The 22,760-nt window shown below is 51.8% G+C and overlaps 9 non-coding genes across 9 annotated transcripts; all 9 read right to left on the minus strand.

Moving 5' to 3' along the window:
- Positions 1 to 3,920: 3,920 nt before the first annotated feature.
- Positions 3,921 to 4,111, minus strand: LOC137505590 (U2 spliceosomal RNA). Its single transcript, XR_011020198.1, has one exon. It is a non-coding gene; the product is annotated as a U2 spliceosomal RNA (small nuclear RNA).
- A 1,181-nt stretch (positions 4,112 to 5,292) lies between these two features.
- On the minus strand, positions 5,293 to 5,483 carry LOC137505557 (U2 spliceosomal RNA). The gene has a single exon (XR_011020166.1). It is a non-coding gene; the product is annotated as a U2 spliceosomal RNA (small nuclear RNA).
- A 1,180-nt stretch (positions 5,484 to 6,663) lies between these two features.
- Positions 6,664 to 6,854, minus strand: LOC137505688 (U2 spliceosomal RNA). Its single transcript, XR_011020294.1, has one exon. It is a non-coding gene; the product is annotated as a U2 spliceosomal RNA (small nuclear RNA).
- A 1,180-nt stretch (positions 6,855 to 8,034) lies between these two features.
- On the minus strand, positions 8,035 to 8,225 carry LOC137505639 (U2 spliceosomal RNA). Its single transcript, XR_011020247.1, has one exon. It is a non-coding gene; the product is annotated as a U2 spliceosomal RNA (small nuclear RNA).
- Positions 8,226 to 9,405: 1,180 nt separating this feature from the next.
- On the minus strand, positions 9,406 to 9,596 carry LOC137505570 (U2 spliceosomal RNA). Its single transcript, XR_011020178.1, has one exon. It is a non-coding gene; the product is annotated as a U2 spliceosomal RNA (small nuclear RNA).
- A 3,795-nt stretch (positions 9,597 to 13,391) lies between these two features.
- LOC137505613 (U2 spliceosomal RNA) lies at positions 13,392 to 13,582 on the minus strand. The gene has a single exon (XR_011020221.1). It is a non-coding gene; the product is annotated as a U2 spliceosomal RNA (small nuclear RNA).
- A 1,180-nt stretch (positions 13,583 to 14,762) lies between these two features.
- On the minus strand, positions 14,763 to 14,953 carry LOC137505640 (U2 spliceosomal RNA). The gene has a single exon (XR_011020248.1). It is a non-coding gene; the product is annotated as a U2 spliceosomal RNA (small nuclear RNA).
- A 1,180-nt stretch (positions 14,954 to 16,133) lies between these two features.
- LOC137505581 (U2 spliceosomal RNA) lies at positions 16,134 to 16,324 on the minus strand. The gene has a single exon (XR_011020189.1). It is a non-coding gene; the product is annotated as a U2 spliceosomal RNA (small nuclear RNA).
- A 3,760-nt stretch (positions 16,325 to 20,084) lies between these two features.
- On the minus strand, positions 20,085 to 20,275 carry LOC137505563 (U2 spliceosomal RNA). The gene has a single exon (XR_011020171.1). It is a non-coding gene; the product is annotated as a U2 spliceosomal RNA (small nuclear RNA).
- Between the last annotated feature and the right edge of the window lie 2,485 nt (positions 20,276 to 22,760).

Genomic DNA, 22,760 nt, shown 5'->3' on the forward strand with positions numbered 1-22,760 from the left:
GGGAAGCGGCTGTCTTTACTGAGTGTGGTAGGGAGTTCTAAAGAGTAGGGGCAGCATGACAGAAGGCTCTGTCTCCAGAGGTTTTGAGGTGCACTCTGGGAGTGACCAAGTTTATAGAGCCTGCTGATCTGAGGTTGTGAGAGGTGTGGTGCAGCTTCAGCAAGTCCTTCATGTATCCAGGGCCCAAATTGTGCAGGGGTTTAAAGAGAGTCTGAAGCGAGAATAAATCTCGCTTCAGACCTCATAGATAGCAGGGGCATGCGTGCCCCTGCTAAAACGCTGCTATCCCGCGGCTTAACGGGGGTCCGTTCACCCCCAAATCCCCTCGGTGTAGCGGGGGATCTCTTCCTGGTTGGGGCAGGGGGCTAACCGCTGCAGCCCTGCCCCACGCGCGTCAGACACGTATCTCCGCCTCTCCCCCGCCCCTTTCAGTCTTCCTTCACTGAGAGGGGCGGGGGAGAGGTGGCGATGCGCCGCTGATAGACACGACTGGAGGCAGGGCTGCAGCCGTTAGCCCTGCCTCCAGGAACAACCAAATTTGCGACCAAGGTTTGTGGGGGTGGGTTTGGGGGTGAAGGGACCCTCGTTAAGCCGCGGGATAGCGGCGGTTTAGCAGGTGCACACATGCCCCTGCTATATATGAGGTCTGAAGCGAGATTTATTCTCGCTTCAGAGTCTCTTTAAATGGAGTATTCTCCACTTTACAGGTAGCCAGTGCAGTGAGTGATGAAACGGTGTAATGTGACAGTGGCGAGGCTGGTTTGTTAGCAATCTGGCAGCAACATTCTGTACTAGTAGTTGCAGGCAGTGCCACACAAATCAAATGCATATATTATGCCCCGTCCGATAGACAACTTGTCTCCCACAGATCAAGAGGATATCATGCACATCATGATAACTAACAGTCTATACATTGGCAAAAAAAGGAGTTAAGGACACCACTTAAACCTTCCCAAAGTGCACAGTAGCCCCTGTTTGGAAGGGCTCACGTACCTGGCACTGTTTTACTACCCCACCCATTCATGGCTCTGACTGAAGGTGAGTGAGTGTAGAATGCTCTGTGCACTCCACTCTTCCTGCATGTGAGCTCCTCCACCCACCTGTGCACAACAGTTGCTGCTGGAAGCATTCAGTGATGCTTTTGAAGTATGCATTGCCAGAACGCTCCCAGTTGCAGCTGCAGTACACAGCCATGCTGGAGTGCTGACTGGAGCGTGGAGTGGATGGGACATGCCACACTCTCTCAGCTTCCATTCAATCGTTTTCAGTTCCATGAACAAGCGCTTGCTTTCGCTGTGTTCGCACAGTTCATAACTGCACCTGCACTGTTCTGTCATGCAGTGACACTGGGGAGGGACAGGGTACCCTGACAACAACAAGCAGTACCAGCACACTCAGAAGGCGGTTATCTAGCGCCTAGGTTCTCAACATGTGGTACGCGTAACCCCAGGGGGTACTTCTGATGGTTGCAGGGGGTACTCGGGCTTGATATGCTTAACCAAGAATAACATATTTAGAGTTTTAGAAAATGATAAATATTATCTAAACAACACAAATTTAGTATTTTAGCTAATTATAAGCAATAGTAAATACTTGGAAATTGTTTAGAATCAATTGTCATGTACTACGATTAAATATACTGTATATTTGTCAAGGGGTACTTGTCATAATGTTTCCTATGCTAAGGGGTACTTGGTGAGTACAGGGTTTTAAAAGGGGTACATACCAATAAAATGTTGAGAAACATTGATTTAGCCCACCATGGGCATCATTTATTTGTCAGGTGTCTCAGTTAAAAGCACTCTGAAGCGACATTAAAAATCGTTTTACCTTATAATCAACATGGGCATTTCTGCCCCTGCTAAAACGTCGCTATCCCGCTGCAGAACGAGGGGTCTTTACCCCCCAAATCCCCTCCGTGGTGTCCGGGGAGCGCTTCCTGTTGAGGCAGGGCTAATGGCTGTGGCTCTGCCTCCATGCGCCTCTATCAGCGGCAGATCGCTGCCTTTCCCCTGCCCCTCTCAGTCTTCCTTCACTGAGAGGGGCAGGGGAGAGGCGGAGATCCGCCGCTGATAGACACGCATGGAGGCAGGGCTGCAGCCATTAGCCCTGCCTCCATGAGCAGCAAAACCCATGACCAAGTTGATTGTGGGTTTTGCAGGAGGGGATTTGGGGGGTAAAGACCCCTCGTTCTGCAGCGGGACAGCAGCGTTTTAGCAGGGGCAGAAATGCTCATGTTGATTATAAGGTAAAAAGCGTTTTTAATGTCAATTGAGAGTCTCTTTAAGGGGTACTTCAATATTTTAACGTGTGGATAAGGTAAGGTGGTGTACACTGGGGCAACATGTCAACCACTGCTGGGGGAGGGGTCAGAGGGAATTATGATTTAGCCCCACCAGTTAACAAATCAAATTCACATAAATAAAATACATATAAAAAGCCAGAGCTTTGCATGCTCTGCCCAATAATTCCCAATACCTCAGTAGCAGCAACTACAGCAAGGTGCATAGTGAGATACCTCCCTGCAGAATGGATAGCTAGGGAGGGAGGGGGCAGAGCCATGTCATCAGCAGAGTCTGCATGTGCTGCTCTCTGTGACAGGAAGAGCTGGAATCTGTAGGTGACTAGCAGGGGCGCCCGTAGGCAAAGACAGTACAACCCGTTGCCTGGAGCGCCGTTCACTGTCAGGGCGCGGTGGCCGCTGGATCTTGTAGTGCACCGCAGCGCCTGACACACACTAATATAATGTCGGCATCCATTAGTTTTAAAACACTGTCATAGCAGCGCCTTCTCCCCCCACCAATAGATACAGAGCAAATTTGCTCTGCCCCTCCTACCCCTTCCCTCTGGGCCAATCGAAAACTATCTGTTGTTGCTCCGCCCCCTGAACACCCGGAAGTTCGGGGTAGTACTAGGTGCTGAGCAAGGCTATGACCTGACCTGCTTTTTGCTGCCTGGCTTGCCCCCTTATTGAATTAGCAAGCAGGAGAAGAATGGGCTCAGGACATGATCCGCAGTGCAGCCCTGGTAAACTCGCCCTGCCTGTGTGGAAAGTGTGAGTTCGGGGGATCCAGCGCTCATGCTCATAGAACTTGAAAAGTGCTGCCTGAAGATCAGCCGTCCAGTCTGCCCTGGATAGGAGAAATCAAGTGCAGAATATCGTTAGATACAGGCTGCAGGAAAGGCAATGAGGAGGTTTTCGATTGGCCCAGAGGGAAGGGGTAGGAGGGGCAGAGCAAATTTGCTCTGTATCTATTGGTGGGGGGAGAAGGCGCTGCTATGACAGTGTTTTAAAACTAATGGATGCCGACATTATATTAGTGTGTGTCAGGCGCTGCGGTGCACTACAAGATCCAGCGGCCACCGCGCCCTGACAGTGAACGGCGCTCCAGGCAACGGGTTGTACTGTCTTTGCCTACGGGCGCCCCTGGCACAGACAAAGGGCTCGATTCACCAAGCGGTGCAAAGTGTTAGCACCGTGGTGAAAAGGCCCTTATCACGCCTAAAGTCACTTTAGGCATGATAAGAAGAAACTCGCGCGAAATTGCCGCGCAACACCCGACGCTTCGCGCGAAGCTCCCATTAAGCCCTATGGGACTTTGCGCGCGCTCTCACGCGCGTACGCGCGAACGCGCTTACGCGCGGTAACTTCGCGCGAAGAGCAGGAAAAATCGGTGATAACTCAGTGGTGAAAAGGTCATCACGCCTAAAGTCTTTTAGGCGTGATAACTGGGTTATCACCGCTTTGTGAATCGAGGCCATAGACCGCACAGCAGGGTGGACAATACACAATGCTTGCTACTGGCAAATTCACTTTGCAGAGGGACACTTAATTTCTCCACTACACTTCCCTACACTTAGTTAGTTAGTCAGCTGGGTATTTGAGTAGTTTTGATCTGTTTTTTGACACTAGTTAGAGAGAGTAGTGCACCGGTCCTGGAGGTACTGCAATACCAGGTCGATGCGCGGAGTGGACAGAGCAAGCTCTTCTTCCATCTCCCTGTTCCAAAAATTCATTTAATATATGGTCCCCAGATAGGGGACGTATCAGACATTAAACTGATAAGAACAGATACTACACTTGATCTTAGCCAAAAGGCCGAGAAGCGATAACCCTAATTACCTTCTAAATGCAGCAGCGGCGAACAGCGCACAACCCAGCACTGCCCCGCACAGCCGGCTAACCCCGGCCAGCTACCAGCTGCCAGGGGGGGGGGGCCCTTCCCACTGCCTGTGCAGGCCTGCCGGGCCCCCGGGATGGGCGCACCTGTGCTAAACGCAGACGCACGGGCCAGGCTCAGCTGCCGCCTGATCACATTAGCATGGCCCCGCCCAGCGCCACAACAGCCATCACCCCTCCGCTGCCATGCCTCCACGTCGAAGAGAAAAGTAAAGTAGGCTTCCGGCTCCCTGCATTCTGGCAACACGCTAGGAGAGAGTGTGAAGGGCAGAGGAAGAAGTCAAGTCTCTAGCCTGGCTGGCTGTTTGAGAACACAGTGCATCTTTCTTTCGTTCATCCTCCTTCCTCTTCATATCTCTCTGTCTGTGTGGACGTGCGCGGTGTGCCACAAGAGGGAGACACAGGCCGGGGAGTGGAGAGCCTAAACAGGAGTTGCCTTCCTAGCCTGCTGCACACTCTCACAGCCTGGCACTGAAGCAGGCACCTGAGCAGGTGGTGCTGAGTCATGCAGGAAGCCAACCGATGATGTCACAATGCTCTGAGCCCAGGCAGCTGCTAAGTAAAGGGGCTGCAGCCAGGGCTCTGCCTGCCAGTCCGTTGGAAGCTCTCTGGGGGAAGGATGCAGCTGCTTTTCTTGCAGAGGACAACGTGCAAACGTGAAGGAAAGTGATCCGTTCATGGTTTTTTTGACCTGCAGCAACTGCGCCGCGCAAGTACAATACAGACTAATCAACATTAAAAATGATTTTTTTTTTCTTTGGTTGTGGGTTTTTTTGTGTGTGTTTTTCTGACTTCTTTTCCTGTCTGTTCTCAGGTTCTGATAACCAATGCGAAATACAGAGTCCATGAATAAATGACACAGATGCACAAAAATAGGCACACACAGATTTGAAACAATGTTTTTATTGTGGATTTCACAATGTATCCTGCACCCAACAGTAGCAGCACAGACATAGACCGCACAGCAGGGTGGACAATACACAACACTTGCTACTGGCAAATTCACTTTGCAGAGAGACACTTAATTTCTCCACTACACTTCCCTACACTTAGTTACTTAGTCAGCTGGGTATTTGAGTAGTTTTGATCTGTTTTTTGACACTAGTTAGAGAGAGTAGCGCACCGGTCCTGGAGGTACTGCAATACCAGGTCGATGCGCGGAGTGGACAGAGCAAGCTCTTCTTCCATCTCCCTGTTCCAAAAATCCATTTAATATATTGTCCCCAGATAGGGGACGTATCAGATATTAAACTGATAAGAACAGATACTACACTTGATCTTAGCCAAAAGGCCGAGAAGCGATAACCCTAATTACCTTCTAAATGCAGCAGCGGCGAACAGCGCACAACCCAGCACTGCCCCGCACAGCCGGCTAATCCCGGCCAGCTACCAGCTGCCAGGGGGGGGGGGGCCCATCCCACTGCCTGTGCAGGCCTGCCGGGCCCCCGGGATGGGCGCACCTGTGCTAAACGCAGACGCACGGGCCAGGCTCAGCTGCCGCCTGATCACATTAGCATGGCCCCGCCCAGCGCCACAACAGCCATCACCCCTCCGCTGCCGTGCCTCCACGTCGAAGAGAAAAGTAAAGTAGGCTTCAGGCTCCCTGCATTCTGGCAACACGCTAGGAGAGAGTGTGGAGGGCAGAGGAAGAAGTCAAGTCTCTAGCCTGGCTGGCTGTTTGAGAACACAGTGCATCTTTCTTTCGTTCATCCTCCTTCCTCTTCATATCTCTCTGTCTGTGTGGACATGCGCGGTGTGCCACAAGAGGGAGACACAGGCCGGGGAGTGGAGAGCCTAAACAGGAGTTGCCTTCCTAGCCTGCTGCACACTCTCACAGCCTGGCACTGAAGCAGGCACCTGAGCAGGTGGTGCTGAGTCATGCAGGAAGCCAACCGATGATGTCACAATGCTCTGAGCCCAGGCAGCTGCTAAGTAAAGGGGCTGCAGCCAGGGCTCTGCCTGCCAGTCCGCTGGAAGCTCTCTGGGGGAAGGATGCAGCTGCTTTTCTTGCAGAGGACAACGTGCAAACGTGAAGGAAAGTGATCCGTTCATGGTTTTTTTTGACCTGCAGCAACTGCGCCGCGCAAGTACAATACAGATTAATCAAAATTAAAAATGATTTTTTTTCTTTGGTTGTGGGTTTTTTTTGTGTGTTTTTCTGACTTCTTTTCCTGTCTGTTCTCAGGTTCTGATACCCAATGCGAAATACAGAGTCCATGAATAAATGACACAGATGCACAAAAATAGGCACACACAGATTTGAAACAATGTTTTTATTGTGGATTTCACAATGTATCCTGCACCCAACAGTAGCAGCACAGACATAGACCGCACAGCAGGGTGGACAATACACAACACTTGCTACTGGCAAATTCACTTTGCAGAGGGACACTTAATTTCTCCACTACACTTCCCTACACTTAGTTAGTTAGTCAGCTGGGTATTTGAGTAGTTTTGATCTGTTTTTTGACACTAGTTAGAGAGAGTAGTGCACCGGTCCTGGAGGTACTGCAATACCAGGTCGATGCGCAGAGTGGACAGAGCAAGCTCTTCTTCCATCTCCCTGTTCCAAAAATCCATTTAATATATGGTCCCCAGATAGGGGACGTATCAGATATTAAACTGATAAGAACAGATACTACACTTGATCTTAGGCAAAAGGCCGAGAAGCGATATCCCTAATTACCTTCTAAATGCAGCAGCGGCGAACAGCGCACAACCCAGCACTGCCCCGCACAGCCGGCTAATCCCGGCCAGCTACCAGCTGCCAGGGGGGGGGCCCCTTCCCACTGCCTGTGCAGGCCTGCCGGGCCCCCGGGATGGGCGCACCTGTGCTAAACGCAGACGCACGGGCCAGGCTCAGCTGCCGCCTGATCACATTAGCATGGCCCCGCCCAGCGCCACAACAGCCATCACCCCTCCGCTGCCGTGCCTCCACGTCGAAGAGAAAAGTAAAGTAGGCTTCCGGCTCCCTGCATTCTGGCAACACGCTAGGAGAGAGTGTGGAGGGCAGAGGAAGAAGTCAAGTCTCTAGCCTGGCTGGCTGTTTGAGAACACAGTGCATCTTTCTTTCGTTCATCCTCCTTCCTCTTCAATTCTCTCTGTCTGTGTGGACATGCGCGGTGTGCCACAAGAGGGAGACACAGGCCGGGGAGTAGAGAGCCTAAACAGGAGTTGCCTTCCTAGCCTGCTGCACACTCTCACAGCCTGGCACTGAAGCAGGCACCTGAGCAGGTGGTGCTGAGTCATGCAGGAAGCCAACCGATGATGTCACAATGCTCTGAGCCCAGGCAGCTGCTAAGTAAAGGGGCTGCAGCCAGGGCTCTGCCTGCCAGTCCGCTGGAAGCTCTCTGGGGGAAGGATGCAGTTGCTTTTCTTGCAGAGGACAACGTGCAAACGTGAAGGAAAGTGATCCGTTCATGGTTTTTTTGACCTGCAGCAACTGCGCCGCGCAAGTACAATACAGACTAATCAAAATTAAAAATGATTTTTTTTTTCTTTGGTTGTGGGGTTTTTTTTGTGTGTTTTTCTGACTTCTTTTCCTGTCTGTTCTCAGGTTCTGATAACCAATGCGAAATACAGAGTCCATGAATAAATGACACAGATGCACAAAAATAGGCACACACAGATTTGAAACAATGTTTTTATTGTGGATTTCACAATGTATCCTGCACCCAACAGTAGCAGCACAGACATAGACCGCACAGCAGGGTGGACAATACACAACACTTGCTACTGGCAAATTCACTTTGCAGAGGGACACTTAATTTCTCCACTACACTTCCCTACACTTAGTTAGTTAGTCAGCTGGGTATTTGAGTAGTTTTGATCTGTTTTTTGACACTAGTTAGAGAGAGTAGTGCACCGGTCCTGGAGGTACTGCAATACCAGGTCGATGCGCAGAGTGGACAGAGCAAGCTCTTCTTCCATCTCCCTGTTCCAAAAATCCATTTAATATACGGTCCCCAGATAGGGGACGTATCAGATATTAAACTGATAAGAACAGATACTACACTTGATCTTAGCCAAAAGGCCGAGAAGCGATAACCCTAATTACCTTCTAAATGCAGCAGCGGCGAACAGCGCACAACCCAGCACTGCCCCGCACAGCCGGCTAATCCCGGCCAGCTACCAGCTGCCAGGGGGGGGGCCCCTTCCCACTGCCTGTGCAGGCCTGCCGGGCCCCCGGGATGGGCGCACCTGTGCTAAACGCAGACGCACGGGCCAGGCTCAGCTGCCGCCTGATCACATTAGCATGGCCCCGCCCAGCGCCACAACAGCCATCACCCCTCCGCTGCCGTGCCTCCACGTCGAAGAGAAAAGTAAAGTAGGCTTCCGGCTCCCTGCATTCTGGCAACACGCTAGGAGAGAGTGTGGAGGGCAGAGGAAGAAGTCAAGTCTCTAGCCTGGCTGGCTGTTTGAGAACACAGTGCATCTTTCTTTCGTTCATCCTCCTTCCTCTTCATATCTCTCTGTCTGTGTGGACATGCGCGGTGTGCCACAAGAGGGAGACACAGGCCGGGGAGTAGAGAGCCTAAACAGGAGTTGCCTTCCTAGCCTGCTGCACACTCTCACAGCCTGGCACTGAAGCAGGCACCTGAGCAGGTGGTGCTGAGTCATGCAGGAAGCCAACCGATGATGTCACAATGCTCTGAGCCCAGGCAGCTGCTAAGTAAAGGGGCTGCAGCCAGGGCTCTGCCTGCCAGTCCGTTGGAAGCTCTCTGGGGGAAGGATGCAGCTGCTTTTCTTGCAGAGGACAACGTGCAAACGTGAAGGAAAGTGATCCGTTCATGTTTTTTTTGACCTGCAGCAACTGCGCCGCGCAAGTACAATACAGACTAATCAACATTAAAAATGATTTTTTTTTTCTTTGGTTGTGGGGTTTTTTTTGTGTGTTTTTCTGACTTCTTTTCCTGTCTGTTCTCAGGTTCTGATAACCAATGCGAAATACAGAGTCCATGAATAAATGACACAGATGCACAAAAATAGGCACACACAGATTTGAAACAATGTTTTTATTGTGGATTTCACAATGTATCCTGCACCCAACAGTAGCAGCACAGACATAGACCGCACAGCAGGGTGGACAATACACAACACTTGCTACTGGCAAATTCACTTTGCAGAGGGACACTTAATTTCTCCACTACACTTCCCTACACTTAGTTAGTTAGTCAGCTGGGTATTTGAGTAGTTTTGATCTGTTTTTTGACACTAGTTAGAGAGAGTAGTGCACCGGTCCTGGAGGTACTGCAATACCAGGTCGATGCGCGGAGTGGACAGAGCAAGCTCTTCTTCCATCTCCCTGTTCCAAAAATCCATTTAATATATTGTCCCCAGATAGGGGACGTATCAGATATTAAACTGATAAGAACAGATACTACACTTGATCTTAGCCAAAAGGCCGAGAAGCGATAACCCTAATTACCTTCTAAATGCAGCAGCGGCGAACAGCGCACAACCCAGCACTGCCCCGCACAGCCGGCTAATCCCGGCCAGCTACCAGCTGCCAGGGGGCAGGGCCGAGCCTGGGCGGGTGCTGCGGGTGCAAGGCACCCAGGCGCCTGCCTCTGAGAGGCGCCGCCCGGCCGCCGCTCTCCCCCTGTGGCCGCCGCTCGCTCGCTCCCTTCCTCCCTCTAGCCGCCGGCGCCGCGTCAGACCTCGATCAGGCGGCCGGGCGCTAGGACCTAGCACGCCGCACTGATATGCGGAAGTGACATCACTTCCGCATATAGAGCGGGTGCGCCTGGCGCCTTCTTACTGGTCGGGTCGCCCGCTGATTGAGGTCTGAAGCTGCTGCAAGGTGAGGAGGGAGCGGCGGCGGCAGAGGCAGCAGCGGCGGGAGGGGAGGGTTGGGTGCGCTCCTGTCACTACCTAAACGGGGACCCTATACCCCCTGGCTACCTATCCTGGGCACATATTACCCCCTGGCTACCTATCCTGGGCACATATTACCCTCTGGCTACCTATCCTGGGCACATATTACCCCCTGGCTACCTATCCTGGGCACATATTACCCCCTGGCTACCTATCCTGGGCACATATTACCCCCTGGCTACCTATCCTGGGCACATATTACCCCCTGGCTACCTATCCTGGGCACATATTACCCCCTGGCTACCTATCCTGGGCACATATTACCCTCTGGCTACCTATCCTGGGCACATATTACCCTCTGGCTACCTATCCTGGGCACATATTACCCCCTGGCTACCTATCCTGGGCACATATTACCCCCTGGTTACCTATCCTGGGCACATATTACTCCCTGGCTACCTATCCTGGGCACATAATACCCCCTGGCTACCTATCCTGGGCACATAATACCCCCTGGCTACCTATCCTGGGCACATATTACCCCCTGGCTACCTATCCTGGGCACATATTACCCCCTGGCTACCTATCCTGGGCACATATTACCCCCTGGCTACCTATCCTGGGCACATATTACCCCCTGGCTACCTATCCTGGGCACATATTACCCCCTGGCTACCTATCCTGGGCACATATTACCCCCTGGCTACCTATCCTGGGCACATATTACTCCCTGGCTACCTATCCTGGGCACATATTACCCCCTGGCTACCTATCCTGGGCACATAATACCCCCTGGCTACCTATCCTGGGCACATAATACCCCCTGGCTACCTATCCTGGGCACATAATACCCCCTGGCTACCTATCCTGGGCACATAATACCCCCTGGCTACCTATCCTGGGCACATAATACCCCCTGGCTACCTATCCTGGGCACATAATACCCCCTGGCTACCTATCCTGGGCACATATTACCCCCTGGCTACCTATCCTGGGCACATATTACCCCCTGGCTACCTATCCTGGGCACATATTACCCCCTGGCTACCTATCCTGGGCACATAATACCCCCTGGCTACCTATCCTGGGCACATAATACCCCCTGGCTACCTATCCTGGGCACATAATACCCCCTGGCTACCTATCCTGGGCACATATACCCCCTGGCTACCTATCCTGGGCACATATACCCCCTGGCTACCTATCCTGGGCACATATACCCCCTGGCTACCTATCCCGGGCACATATACCCCCTGGCTACCTATCCCGGGCACATATACCCCCTGGCTACCTATCCCGGGCACATATACCCCCTGGCTACCTATCCCGGGCACATATACCCCCTGGCTACCTATCCCGGGCACATATACCCCCTGGCTACCTATCCCGGGCACATATACCCCCTGGCTACCTATCCTGGGGACACTGGCTGTTTGTCATTATGTGCATTTGCTGGTGAAAAGCAGTCTCTTGTTATGTGAATTTGCTGGTGAAAAGCAGTCTCTTGTTATGTGCATTTGCTGGTGAAAAGCAGTCTCTTGTTATGTGCATTTGCTGGTGAAAAGCAGTCTCTTGTTATGTGCATTTGCTGGTGAAAAGCAGTCTCTTGTTATGTGCATTTGCTGGTGAAAAGCAGTCTCTTGTTATGTGCATTTGCTGGTGAAAAGCAGTCTCTTGTTATGTGCATTTGCTGGTGAAAAGCAGTCTCTCGTTATGTGCATTTGCTGGTGAAAAGCAGTCTCTCGTTATGTGCATTTACATGGGGAAAAGCTGTCTCTCGTTATGTGCATTTACATGGGGAAAAGCTGTCTCTTATGTGCATTTAGTGGGGAATTTTTGTCAGTAAAAATCTTTTGTCAGTAAATTTTTAGGTATTTGTCAGTAAAAAAGAACGTGAAAGGTTGGCAACACTGGCAGGCTGTGTGGTGCAACGGGAAAGATACAGGCAGCCCACCTTGGGCTTGGCAGGGGAGAGGAGCCGACGTCAGCGAGCGAGAGTAGGGTGGCCGCAGGCAGCCATAAATACGCAGTGTGTGACTGCGTCGCACTCGCAGAGCCTCTCAGCCTGAGTCAGTCCAGAGACTAGCAGACTGTCACTTGCAGGAAGCCAAAGCCAGCCAGGAGCAAGCCCATGGAAGAGGGGTAGGAATGAGGTATCACATGCATGCGTAAAGAGGTGGAAGGTGTGGGTGTGATTAGGAAGGACATGGGTGTGGTTATGTGGTTGGGCGTGGTTAATTTAACCACTCCCATAGGCGCCAGAGAAAATCTTGCACCCAGGTGCCAGGCACCCCAGGCTCACCCCTGCCAGGGGGGGGGGGCCCCATCCCACTGCCTGTGCAGGCCTGCCGGGCCCCCGGGATGGGCGCACCTGTGCTAAACGCAGACGCACGGGCCAGGCTCAGCTGCCGCCTGATCACATTAGCATGGCCCCGCCCAGCGCCACAACAGCCATCACCCCTCCGCTGCCGTGCCTCCACGTCGAAGAGAAAAGTAAAGTAGGCTTCAGGCTCCCTGCATTCTGGCAACACGCTAGGAGAGAGTGTGGAGGGCAGAGGAAGAAGTCAAGTCTCTAGCCTGGCTGGCTGTTTGAGAACACAGTGCATCTTTCTTTCGTTCATCCTCCTTCCTCTTCATATCTCTCTGTCTGTGTGGACATGCGCGGTGTGCCACAAGAGGGAGACACAGGCCGGGGAGTGGAGAGCCTAAACAGGAGTTGCCTTCCTAGCCTGCTGCACACTCTCACAGCCTGGCACTGAAGCAGGCACCTGAGCAGGTGGTGCTGAGTCATGCAGGAAGCCAACCGATGATGTCACAATGCTCTGAGCCCAGGCAGCTGCTAAGTAAAGGGGCTGCAGCCAGGGCTCTGCCTGCCAGTCCGCTGGAAGCTCTCTGGGGGAAGGATGCAGCTGCTTTTCTTGCAGAGGACAACGTGCAAACGTGAAGGAAAGTGATCCGTTCATGTTTTTTTTTGACCTGCAGCAACTGCGCCGCGCAAGTACAATACAGATTAATCAAAATTAAAAATGATTTTTTTTCTTTGGTTGTGGGTTTTTTTTGTGTGTTTTTCTGACTTCTTTTCCTGTCTGTTCTCAGGTTCTGATACCCAATGCGAAATACAGAGTCCATGAATAAATGACACAGATGCACAAAAATAGGCACACACAGATTTGAAACAATGTTTTTATTGTGGATTTCACAATGTATCCTGCACCCAACAGTAGCAGCACAGACATAGACCGCACAGCAGGGTGGACAATACACAACACTTGCTACTGGCAAATTCACTTTGCAGAGGGACACTTAATTTCTCCACTACACTTCCCTACACTTAGTTAGTTAGTCAGCTGGGTATTTGAGTAGTTTTGATCTGTTTTTTGACACTAGTTAGAGAGAGTAGTGCACCGGTCCTGGAGGTACTGCAATACCAGGTCGATGCGCAGAGTGGACAGAGCAAGCTCTTCTTCCATCTCCCTGTTCCAAAAATCCATTTAATATATGGTCCCCAGATAGGGGACGTATCAGATATTAAACTGATAAGAACAGATACTACACTTGATCTTAGCCAAAAGGCCGAGAAGCGATAACCCTAATTACCTTCTAAATGCAGCAGCGGCGAACAGCGCACAACCCAGCACTGCCCCGCACAGCCGGCTAATCCCGGCCAGCTACCAGCTGCCAGGGGGGGGGCCCCTTCCCACTGCCTGTGCAGGCCTGCCGGGCCCCCGGGATGGGCGCACCTGTGCTAAACGCAGACGCACGGGCCAGGCTCAGCTGCCGCCTGATCACATTAGCATGGCCCCGCCCAGCGCCACAACAGCCATCACCCCTCCGCTGCCGTGCCTCCACGTCGAAGAGAAAAGTAAAGTAGGCTTCCGGCTCCCTGCATTCTGGCAACACGCTAGGAGAGAGTGTGGAGGGCAGAGGAAGAAGTCAAGTCTCTAGCCTGGCTGGCTGTTTGAGAACACAGTGCATCTTTCTTTCGTTCATCCTCCTTCCTCTTCAATTCTCTCTGTCTGTGTGGACATGCGCGGTGTGCCACAAGAGGGAGACACAGGCCGGGGAGTAGAGAGCCTAAACAGGAGTTGCCTTCCTAGCCTGCTGCACACTCTCACAGCCTGGCACTGAAGCAGGCACCTGAGCAGGTGGTGCTGAGTCATGCAGGAAGCCAACCGATGATGTCACAATGCTCTGAGCCCAGGCAGCTGCTAAGTAAAGGGGCTGCAGCCAGGGCTCTGCCTGCCAGTCCGCTGGAAGCTCTCTGGGGGAAGGATGCAGCTGCTTTTCTTGCAGAGGACAACGTGCAAACGTGAAGGAAAGTGATCCGTTCATGGTTTTTTTGACCTGCAGCAACTGCGCCGCGCAAGTACAATACAGACTAATCAAAATTAAAAATGATTTTTTTTTTCTTTGGTTGTGGGGTTTTTTTTGTGTGTTTTTCTGACTTCTTTTCCTGTCTGTTCTCAGGTTCTGATAACCAATGCGAAATACAGAGTCCATGAATAAATGACACAGATGCACAAAAATAGGCACACACAGATTTGAAACAATGTTTTTATTGTGGATTTCACAATGTATCCTGCACCCAACAGTAGCAGCACAGACATAGACCGCACAGCAGGGTGGACAATACACAACACTTGCTACTGGCAAATTCACTTTGCAGAGGGACACTTAATTTCTCCACTACACTTCCCTACACTTAGTTAGTTAGTCAGCTGGGTATTTGAGTAGTTTTGATCTGTTTTTTGACACTAGTTAGAGAGAGTAGTGCACCGGTCCTGGAGGTACTGCAATACCAGGTCGATGCGCAGAGTGGACAGAGCAAGCTCTTCTTCCATCTCCCTGTTCCAAAAATCCATTTAATATACGGTCCCCAGATAGGGGACGTATCAGATATTAAACTGATAAGAACAGATACTACACTTGATCTTAGCCAAAAGGCCGAGAAGCGATAACCCTAATTACCTTCTAAATGCAGCAGCGGCGAACAGCGCACAACCCAGCACTGCCCCGCACAGCCGGCTAATCCCGGCCAGCTACCAGCTGCCAGGGGGGGGGCCCCTTCCCACTGCCTGTGCAGGCCTGCCGGGCCCCCGGGATGGGCGCACCTGTGCTAAACGCAGACGCACGGGCCAGGCTCAGCTGCCGCCTGATCACATTAGCATGGCCCCGCCCAGCGCCACAACAGCCATCACCCCTCCGCTGCCGTGCCTCCACGTCGAAGAGAAAAGTAAAGTAGGCTTCCGGCTCCCTGCATTCTGGCAACACGCTAGGAGAGAGTGTGGAGGGCAGAGGAAGAAGTCAAGTCTCTAGCCTGGCTGGCTGTTTGAGAACACAGTGCATCTTTCTTTCGTTCATCCTCCTTCCTCTTCATATCTCTCTGTCTGTGTGGACATGCGCGGTGTGCCACAAGAGGGAGACACAGGCCGGGGAGTAGAGAGCCTAAACAGGAGTTGCCTTCCTAGCCTGCTGCACACTCTCACAGCCTGGCACTGAAGCAGGCACCTGAGCAGGTGGTGCTGAGTCATGCAGGAAGCCAACCGATGATGTCACAATGCTCTGAGCCCAGGCAGCTGCTAAGTAAAGGGGCTGCAGCCAGGGCTCTGCCTGCCAGTCCGTTGGAAGCTCTCTGGGGGAAGGATGCAGCTGCTTTTCTTGCAGAGGACAACGTGCAAACGTGAAGGAAAGTGATCCGTTCATGTTTTTTTTGACCTGCAGCAACTGCGCCGCGCAAGTACAATACAGACTAATCAACATTAAAAATGATTTTTTTTTTCTTTGGTTGTGGGGTTTTTTTTGTGTGTTTTTCTGACTTCTTTTCCTGTCTGTTCTCAGGTTCTGATAACCAATGCGAAATACAGAGTCCATGAATAAATGACACAGATGCACAAAAATAGGCACACACAGATTTGAAACAATGTTTTTATTGTGGATTTCACAATGTATCCTGCACCCAACAGTAGCAGCACAGACATAGACCGCACAGCAGGGTGGACAATACACAACACTTGCTACTGGCAAATTCACTTTGCAGAGGGACACTTAATTTCTCCACTACACTTCCCTACACTTAGTTAGTTAGTCAGCTGGGTATTTGAGTAGTTTTGATCTGTTTTTTGACACTAGTTAGAGAGAGTAGTGCACCGGTCCTGGAGGTACTGCAATACCAGGTCGATGCGCGGAGTGGACAGAGCAAGCTCTTCTTCCATCTCCCTGTTCCAAAAATCCATTTAATATATTGTCCCCAGATAGGGGACGTATCAGATATTAAACTGATAAGAACAGATACTACACTTGATCTTAGCCAAAAGGCCGAGAAGCGATAACCCTAATTACCTTCTAAATGCAGCAGCGGCGAACAGCGCACAACCCAGCACTGCCCCGCACAGCCGGCTAATCCCGGCCAGCTACCAGCTGCCAGGGGGCAGGGCCGAGCCTGGGCGGGTGCTGCGGGTGCAAGGCACCCAGGCGCCTGCCTCTGAGAGGCGCCGCCCGGCCGCCGCTCTCCCCCTGTGGCCGCCGCTCGCTCGCTCCCTTCCTCCCTCTAGCCGCCGGCGCCGCGTCAGACCTCGATCAGGCGGCCGGGCGCTAGGACCTAGCACGCCGCACTGATATGCGGAAGTGACATCACTTCCGCATATAGAGCGGGTGCGCCTGGCGCCTTCTTACTGGTCGGGTCGCCCGCTGATTGAGGTCTGAAGCTGCTGCAAGGTGAGGAGGGAGCGGCGGCGGCAGAGGCAGCAGCGGCGGGAGGGGAGGGTTGGGTGCGCTCCTGTCACTACCTAAACGGGGACCCTATACCCCCTGGCTACCTATCCTGGGCACATATTACCCCCTGGCTACCTATCCTGGGCACATATTACCCTCTGGCTACCTATCCTGGGCACATATTACCCCCTGGCTACCTATCCTGGGCACATATTACCCCCTGGCTACCTATCCTGGGCACATATTACCCCCTGGCTACCTATCCTGGGCACATATTACCCCCTGGCTACCTATCCTGGGCACATATTACCCCCTGGCTACCTATCCTGGGCACATATTACCCTCTGGCTACCTATCCTGGGCACATATTACCCTCTGGCTACCTATCCTGGGCACATATTACCCCCTGGCTACCTATCCTGGGCACATATTACCCCCTGGTTACCTATCCTGGGCACATATTACTCCCTGGCTACCTATCCTGGGCACATAATACCCCCTGGCTACCTATCCTGGGCACATAATACCCCCTGGCTACCTATCCTGGGCACATATTACCCCCTGGCTACCTATCCTGGGCACATATTACCCCCTGGCTACCTATCCTGGGCACATATTACCCCCTGGCTACCTATCCTGGGCACATATTACCCCCTGGCTACCTATCCTGGGCACATATTACCCCCTGGCTACCTATCCTGGGCACATATTACCCCCTGGCTACCTATCCTGGGCACATATTACTCCCTGGCTACCTATCCTGGGCACATATTACCCCCTGGCTACCTATCCTGGGCACATAATACCCCCTGGCTACCTATCCTGGGCACATAATACCCCCTGGCTACCTATCCTGGGCACATAATACCCCCTGGCTACCTATCCTGGGCACATAATACCCCCTGGCTACCTATCCTGGGCACATAATACCCCCTGGCTACCTATCCTGGGCACATAATACCCCCTGGCTACCTATCCTGGGCACATATTACCCCCTGGCTACCTATCCTGGGCACATATTACCCCCTGGCTACCTATCCTGGGCACATATTACCCCCTGGCTACCTATCCTGGGCACATAATACCCCCTGGCTACCTATCCTGGGCACATAATACCCCCTGGCTACCTATCCTGGGCACATAATACCCCCTGGCTACCTATCCTGGGCACATATACCCCCTGGCTACCTATCCTGGGCACATATACCCCCTGGCTACCTATCCTGGGCACATATACCCCCTGGCTACCTATCCTGGGCACATATACCCCCTGGCTACCTATCCTGGGCACATATACCCCCTGGCTACCTATCCTGGGCACATATACCCCCTGGCTACCTATCCCGGGCACATATACCCCCTGGCTACCTATCCCGGGCACATATACCCCCTGGCTACCTATCCCGGGCACATATACCCCCTGGCTACCTATCCTGGGGACACTGGCTGTTTGTCATTATGTGCATTTGCTGGTGAAAAGCAGTCTCTTGTTATGTGAATTTGCTGGTGAAAAGCAGTCTCTTGTTATGTGCATTTGCTGGTGAAAAGCAGTCTCTTGTTATGTGCATTTGCTGGTGAAAAGCAGTCTCTTGTTATGTGCATTTGCTGGTGAAAAGCAGTCTCTTGTTATGTGCATTTGCTGGTGAAAAGCAGTCTCTTGTTATGTGCATTTGCTGGTGAAAAGCAGTCTCTTGTTATGTGCATTTGCTGGTGAAAAGCAGTCTCTCGTTATGTGCATTTACATGGGGAAAAGCTGTCTCTCGTTATGTGCATTTACATGGGGAAAAGCTGTCTCTTATGTGCATTTAGTGGGGAATTTTTGTCAGTAAAAATCTTTTGTCAGTAAATTTTTAGGTATTTGTCAGTAAAAAAGAACGTGAAAGGTTGGCAACACTGGCAGGCTGTGTGGTGCAACGGGAAAGATACAGGCAGCCCACCTTGGGCTTGGCAGGGGAGAGGAGCCGACGTCAGCGAGCGAGAGTAGGGTGGCCGCAGGCAGCCATAAATACGCAGTGTGTGACTGCGTCGCACTCGCAGAGCCTCTCAGCCTGAGTCAGTCCAGAGACTAGCAGACTGTCACTTGCAGGAAGCCAAAGCCAGCCAGGAGCAAGCCCATGGAAGAGGGGTAGGAATGAGGTATCACATGCATGCGTAAAGAGGTGGAAGGTGTGGGTGTGATTAGGAAGGACATGGGTGTGGTTATGTGGTTGGGCGTGGTTAATTTAACCACTCCCATAGGCGCCAGAGAAAATCTTGCACCCAGGTGCCAGGCACCCCAGGCTCACCCCTGCCAGGGGGGGGGGCCCCCTTCCCACTGCCTGTGCAGGCCTGCCGGGCCCCCGGGATGGGCGCACCTGTGCTAAACGCAGACGCACGGGCCAGGCTCAGCTGCCGCCTGATCACATTAGCATGGCCCCGCCCAGCGCCACAACAGCCATCACCCCTCCGCTGCCGTGCCTCCACGTCGAAGAGAAAAGTAAAGTAGGCTTCCGGCTCCCTGCATTCTGGCAACACGCTAGGAGAGAGTGTGGAGGGCAGAGGAAGAAGTCAAGTCTCTGGCCTGGCTGGCTGTTTGAGAACACAGTGCATCTTTCTTTCGTTCATCCTCCTTCCTCTTCATATCTCTCTGTCTGTGTGGACGTGCGCGGTGTGCCACAAGAGGGAGACACAGGCCGGGGAGTGGAGAGCCTAAACAGGAGTTGCCTTCCTAGCCTGCTGCACACTCTCACAGCCTGGCACTGAAGCAGGCACCTGAGCAGGTGGTGCTGAGTCATGCAGGAAGCCAACCGATGATGTCACAATGCTCTGAGCCCAGGCAGATGCTAAGTAAAGGGGCTGCAGCCAGGGCTCTGCCTGCCAGTCCGCTGGAAGCTCTCTGGGGGAAGGATGCAGCTGCTTTTCTTGCAGAGGACAACGTGCAAACGTGAAGGAAAGTGATCCGTTCATGTTTTTTTTGACCTGCAGCAACTGCGCCGCGCAAGTACAATACAGACTAATCAAAATTAAAAATGATTTTTTTTCTTTGGTTGTGGGTTTTTTTTGTGTGTTTTTCTGACTTCTTTTCCTGTCTGTTCTCAGGTTCTGATACCCAATGCGAAATACAGAGTCCATGAATAAATGACACAGATGCACAAAAATAGGCACACACAGATTTGAAACAATGTTTTTATTGTGGATTTCACAATGTATCCTGCACCCAACAGTAGCAGCACAGACATAGACCGCACAGCAGGGTGGACAATACACAACACTTGCTACTGGCAAATTCACTTTGCAGAGGGACACTTAATTTCTCCACTACACTTCCCTACACTTAGTTAGTTAGTCAGCTGGGTATTTGAGTAGTTTTGATCTGTTTTTTGACACTAGTTAGAGAGAGTAGTGCACCGGTCCTGGAGGTACTGCAATACCAGGTCGATGCGCGGAGTGGACAGAGCAAGCTCTTCTTCCATCTCCCTGTTCCAAAAATCCATTTAATATACGGTCCCCAGATAGGGGACGTATCAGATATTAAACTGATAAGAACAGATACTACACTTGATCTTAGCCAAAAGGCCGAGAAGCGATAACCCTAATTACCTTCTAAATGCAGCAGCGGCGAACAGCGCACAACCCAGCACTGCCCCGCACAGCCGGCTAACCCCGGCCAGCTACCAGCTGCCAGGGCGGGGGGGCCCCTTCCCACTGCCTGTGCAGGCCTGCCGGGCCCCCGGGATGGGCGCACCTGTGCTAAACGCAGACGCACGGGCCAGGCTCAGCTGCCGCCTGATCACATTAGCATGGCCCCGCCCAGCGCCACAACAGCCATCACCCCTCCGCTGCCGTGCCTGCACGTCGAAGAGAAAAGTAAAGTAGGCTTCCGGCTCCCTGCATTTTGGCAACACGCTAGGAGAGAGTGTGGAGGGCAGAGGAAAAAGTCAAGTCTCTAGCCTGGCTGGCTGTTTGAGAACACAGTGCATCTTTCTTTCGTTCATCCTCCTTCCTCTTCATATCTCTCTGTCTGTGTGGACATGCGCGGTGTGCCACAAGAGGGAGACACAGGCCGGGGAGTGGAGAGCCTAAACAGGAGTTGCCTTCCTAGCCTGCTGCACACTCTCACAGCCTGGCACTGAAGCAGGCACCTGAGCAGGTGGTGCTGAGTCATGCAGGAAGCCAACCGATGATGTCACAATGCTCTGAGCCCAGGCAGCTGCTAAGTAAAGGGGCTGCAGCCAGGGCTCTGCCTGCCAGTCCGCTGGAAGCTCTCTGGGGGAAGGATGCAGCTGCTTTTCTTGCAGAGGACAACGTGCAAACGTGAAGGAAAGTGATCCGTTCATGTTTTTTTGACCTTCAGCAACTGCGCCGCGCAAGTACAATACAGACTAATCAAAATTAAAAATGATTTTTTTTTCTTTTTTTGTGGGGTTTTTTTTGTGTGTTTTTCTGACTTCTTTTCCTGTCTGTTCTCAGGTTCTGATAACCAATGCGAAATACAGAGTCCATGAATAAGGGCTCTTTCACATTAGGGCAGATTTTCTGCGTTTCAACGCAAGGGATAAAGTTTGCGTTAACCAAGGTAAAATGAAAGTCCATAGACTTTCATTTTAGCTTTCACATATAACGCAGCGTTTTTGTGCGTTGCGTTGCACTGCACCCAGGCGCAGTTTTTTGGCCGACGCTAGCTTTATGCGTTGCAATGTTAGTCAATGTAAAACGCACACTATGTGCGTTTTTAATCCGTTTTCAACGCAGAAAATCAGTCCCAGAAGGCAAAGAGGCAACTTCCGCTTTGTCACTTCCTTTCTAGGGCCAGATAGGAGCGTGGATGGACGTGAGCAGGAGCTGTGTCGCAGCAGAAAAAGAAATGGGCCCCAAAATCAACATAGACATCGAGGACCTTATTGTAAAGGTGCAGGAGCATCCTGCACTGTATGACAAGGCCAACGAGGACTATAAAAAGACCAATAAAAAGAACAAAATCTGGAGAGTAATCAGCATGGAGCTGTTCGTTGAAGATTGGCCACTTTGGTCAGAGGAACAGAAGGAGGACACAGGTTTGTCACTGTTACTACAGTCTGTAATGTCTTTTTTTATCAGTAGATTTGTATGTTCTGTTTGGGCGTGTCAGGTAGATTAAAGATAGATGTAATTGAAAGTGATTATGCAGATTTGTACACTGACCATATACTGCATGCCCACATGTGAAATGGAACTGTGATGCTCCATATGTTGCAGTTGGTTCCCAGTAATGTTCCCCAATCTTTCCCCACTTTTCTCGGGATCATCTGCACTCCACAGCGGGGGTCACGTGGTGTAGTGATGTCATCTGAACAGGTTTGCGCTTGCTCAGTGCAGACCCGATGACGTCCCTACACAGCGAAGGTCGGGGGGATCTTGTATTGGCCGAAAGCAGGTAGTGTGTGTTTGTGGGTGGGGGGGGGGGGGGTGTTTGGCAGCAGCAGCAGTACCATAACTACCACAGATTGTGATTGGTTTCATGCTGAAATCGATTCACAATCTTGTGTTCAGTAAAATATGTTCCACCTTCAATCTGATTCAATCAGAGGGATCTATCCGTTTGTGATGGCAAATCTACTGGTGTATGGCTAGCTTTAGTGTTAGCAGAATGATGGTGGGGCATTTGTAGTGTAGCATTTTAAAAGTACACTCAAATAAGTTATCAGACATTTTGTATTAAAATCGGCACTACTTACTTGGGCTTCCTTCAACCCCAAGCTCCCTGCATGTCCCTTGCCGCAGATGTCCCCGCAGCCGTTACCGCATCTCCGACACAGACTGCACAGGCACTGAAGTAATGCACCTGCACAGCCAGGTCCGACCCACGTGATGTCATTGACAGCGCCATTTGCGCAGGCACAATACAGGGCAATCCAGAGGTATCCCTGACGTCATTGCCGGGGAGCAGGTCGGAGCTGCGGTTAACGGCTGCGGGGAGAGCTGCGGCGAGGGACATGCTGGGAGCTTGCAGTGCCTATTTTACTAGAAAATGTCTGATAACTCTTAACAAATTGAATTATCATTGAATGATCATAATGTTGTTGAACACCTACAT

The sequence above is a fragment of the Hyperolius riggenbachi genome, chromosome 4, assembly GCF_040937935.1.
Source record: "Hyperolius riggenbachi isolate aHypRig1 chromosome 4, aHypRig1.pri, whole genome shotgun sequence".
Classification (NCBI taxonomy): Eukaryota; Metazoa; Chordata; class Amphibia; order Anura; family Hyperoliidae; genus Hyperolius; species Hyperolius riggenbachi.